General features: G+C 40.2%; 1 long non-coding RNA gene across 1 annotated transcript; it reads left to right on the forward strand.

Annotated features, from left to right (window-relative positions):
• Positions 1–1538: 1538 nt before the first annotated feature.
• Positions 1539–3558, forward strand: LOC128784274 (uncharacterized). Its single transcript, XR_008429420.1, has 2 exons — positions 1539–1707; positions 3373–3558. It is a non-coding gene; the product is annotated as an uncharacterized LOC128784274 (long non-coding RNA).
• The last annotated feature ends 501 nt before the right edge of the window (positions 3559–4059 follow it).

Here is a 4059-nt window from a genome sequence, read left to right on the forward strand (position 1 = left end):
GTGTGACTCTTGGGAATAGTGCTGTGCAGGGCTAGAGTTGGACTCAGTGCTTTGGGTCCCTTCCAGCTCAGCTTATGCTGTGATTGTGTGATTGTGTGATTTACAAATGGCTTCCTGGCTGTCTAGAAAGAGCATTTTTTTCAGTGGCTTATTTTTCACTACAATTTTCAAGATTTGAACTGATGTTCATGTCCTTCATGAATTACAATATATCTCCAAGGTCTTTATTTTGCAAAGCATATTTTTCCAATCCATACTGTCTAAGAACTGACACTGATTGTTTTCATCCTGTAGAAGGATATTGGGGGACCTTTGAAAATGCAGTTACCTGCATATTCCAACATATAGCAGTTACCTTGCCTGCCTCAGAATCTCGAGGACTCAGAACAGCTTTTAAAAATCCATCTGTAACACCAAACTGCTTTTTCTGCTGCATTTGCTGCCAACTGAACCCCTCCCTGGAGCTGCAGTAATTGGATTTATTGCAGAAAGGCATCCAGAAACAGGAAGTTTTTCTTTAATATTACTGCAAGGAATGGGGTGGAGTGATTTGAATGAAGATGCAAAATAGCTGTTATCAAGAGTGAAGATCAAAGAGAAGGTGATGAATGGGCGGTTTCGGTTGTTATTGCTTTTGAGAGGTGGCTGAAGGGAAAACAAAGCAAAACACACATAAATTGTTGTCACTAAGTTAAAGGTATTGGTCTGGATTCTTAGTACACCAAGTTCACTCGCTCTGCAGTGTTTAAAACAGTTCAACATTAAGGAAAATAAACCTTTTTATTCTTTTCTGTAAAAACATAAATAGTAACTCAAATGCCTCTTCTTTTTTCTTAAATTTAAACTGGAATTCCTCACTGTGTATCCTGGCTTTTCTCCTCTGATCTCTGGTTTCTTTTCAAGCATGTCTCTTGTTATCTTTGCATCTCATTCAATATCATGCCATATTATGCTGATATATATTATGCCAATTTTTGTGGCCCAACAGGCAGTAAGCACAGATTTGCAACGAAACAGAATAACAATAATAAATGGTAGGAAAAAAACCAGAAGCTTTTTGTGAATCCAAATTTGAATTAATATTGTTTTCTTCTGAACCTGTCCATACTATCCCAAGCAGAGAGGCAATGCCAGGTAAAAGAAAACATTCTTGCCAGGCCATGCTTCTGTGAACACTCAACGTGATTAGATGTGCTCACTACAGTTTTATTTATCCCTAAAAGGAGCTACCTTCTTCCCTTGTCTGGAACATTGCAATCAGAATAAATCCTAAACCTCGTGTACATCTACAGACAAACTCCAACAAGCACTAGATTTCAAGTTTTCGCAGTATTCGCATTGCTGTATTTAAAAGGAAGCAAGTGTTCTGGGACTTCTTCTCAGAGAGGCTAAGTCACTGAGATGTTCTCTGCTTCATTTACCCTTTCTGTGCAGTGCTACTGTTTCCCTGATGTCACAAGGCTGGATGCTTTGGAAACTCCAAACTGACTGATAGAGGCTGATGTGAATGAATGCATGCAGTTTTCCTCTGTGTCAGATAAGGAAAGCCAGAGCACAGTATACTCCCTTTGAAATTTACTGGGTTACACAGCAGTATAAATTTCTCACAGACTGCTTACATTTTGGGGCAGAAAGTTGAGCAGTGTTACCATTAAACCTCTTCATGTAGCCATCCAGCTGGACAACACTCACACACAGGACAGAATGGTACACAGCAACAGCACTGGGGCTTTTGCTGCTTTTGCTTTCAGTCACTCCTATTTGTGCCTCACAGGATAGATTCTAGCTAGACAGATAAAAATGCCTAAATAAGAATCTTATGATAGAAACAGTTTCATTGTAACACCCAAATTTTATGAGTAGTAAAAAATCAGCTAGGCAGCCATCATTGGTACATATAAGGTTGGAACAGTTTTCCTCATGTATAATTTCATGTTTAATTACACTGAATTTTAATTGTTGTTTTATTACCTAGCTAGTTATTCTACAGTCTTCACAGAAAATCCTTTGACACAATAGAACATACTGTGGAACAGTGAGCCAAGAGTGAGAGTGAGGCAGGCGAGCACAGTGTCCTCTGCCCTGGCAAGGCACAATCCCAACAGTGCCAGGGCAGAGCAAGCAGAGCAGGTCCTGTGGTGATCACCTAGCATAGCCAAATGCCGGTGACCACCAGACACACAAGTTTGAGGTGATCCAAGGTCCAAGGCCAAGCCATGTCCCCTCTGGAAGCCATGAATCTGAGCTCTGTGGTAGGAAGTTTTTTCTGCCAAACCCCACTGAGTGGCAGAGCCTGTTAGTTTAGATTGGATGGCTGTGACTGTCAAGCTCCTGAATGTGGCAGGAGCCAATCCTCTGCAAAGCTATGTTGAGCTTTTATGGGTTCTGTGTTTGTTTTTAAGAGTTGTTGAACCTGTCTAATTTAAGTCTGAAACAGAGATGCTAATTTCATTAAAGAATACCAAATATTTTCTGAACTGGATGCAAAAAGTGGCCACTGAAAGATCTGTTAGATTTGTTTCGGCTTTAAGTTTGCCTGTGAATCAACCACATTTGCTGAAACGTGTTTCCTGAGTGTTATTATTGACGGTGATTTAAAGGATTGCTAAATGGCGTGAAACTGGAACACTAAACTGATGAGAAGCTCAGTGAAGCTTCTTATGTCCATGTCTTCACATGCCTCTTATTGAGTCTTTACATTTGGTGAACATTAAACTCTTTGGGGAGGGATAGGGGGCAGTCAATTCTAGCTTGTAGGCACTTTAATTTCCTGTCTACGTGTCATGTTCCCATTATAGTGAGTGGAAATCCAGTCAATTCAGCTAATGGACTCTGGAGGGGGATTCAGATGTCTCTTTCAAAATGAGTCAAATAGCTGTACAGTTTTCAGTGAACATAAGCATTCAATGTTCTAGGACACAGAAGCAAAAGGCTGGCAGATATAATGTGGGGTATATGGGAGATCTGTGCCCTTCTGGAGAAGCAGCTGAGGCACAGGCAGGTTGCCTTACAGCACCTCAGATGGCAACTAAGCCCCTCCATTTAGATGCCTATGATCTGGAGCTGAATCCCACACCTGAGATTTGATTGTTAAGAAATTTTAAATCATTATGTTAGTTTACCAAACTAAAGTAGCCAGAATCTCCCATGAAAAATGTTATTTTTCTTAACATAGTTTCTGGTTTTTCTTTTTCCCGTGTTCTTACAACCAGAGGAAGTACAGAAATGTTATTGTAAGATTTAGAAATCCAGCTATTCAGGCACATGTCTTTACAGGACTTTAGTAGGGAATTGTAGACAAATCTGCACAACTTCATTACCACATCCTGAAAGAAACCTTTCTGCCCTTTCCTTTCATTTGTGATTGTGAAGATGAGGAGATTTAGCACAGCAGCTTTTCTGTCTCCCGTTTTTAGAATGCTGCGATCACTCTGGAGTTTGGAGGTCATGTGGCTACTCATGCTATAGTGACAGTATCCTTTTCACCTGAGCCTTGTCAGCACCTTCTACTTGAGAAATCTAATGCAGCTGAAATAATAAAGCATGAAGATAAATTTATTTTTTATGAGACTTTGCAGTTATTTAAGGGGTGAATTTGGTTTGACAACTTTACAGTTCATGCAGCTGTTCCCCATACAGGTCCACACAGGACTCCTGGGATTGTCAGCAGGAATCGTTGAATGGTAGGGACATGGGCATGGGTCCAGTCTCACCTCTGGCAGCATAAATAGGCACTACCAGGGTAGTTTATCTTCAGTTTCCTTTGCCTTCCCACATTGCCTCTCTGTCATTGACTCCCAGCCTATGTCACTTCTCTCAAATTTGTCTCATGACCTGTGAAAAATTAGTCTAATGAGTCTAAACTTTTGAAACAAATTTAACTTCTACAGATAGGGCAGCCTGGGTGGCTTACACTTCCCAGCCACAAAAAGAAGTGTCACTAAATCATCATAAATAGGAAGGAAACATACATTTCAGAGTTGAGCAATACACCTGGTAAATAAACTAGAGGATCAACATAATAAACTATGACTCTTTTTCCAAATGCAAGAATAATCA

This window comes from Vidua chalybeata, chromosome 2 (assembly GCF_026979565.1).
Source record: "Vidua chalybeata isolate OUT-0048 chromosome 2, bVidCha1 merged haplotype, whole genome shotgun sequence".
In the NCBI taxonomy this organism is placed as follows: Eukaryota; Metazoa; Chordata; class Aves; order Passeriformes; family Viduidae; genus Vidua; species Vidua chalybeata.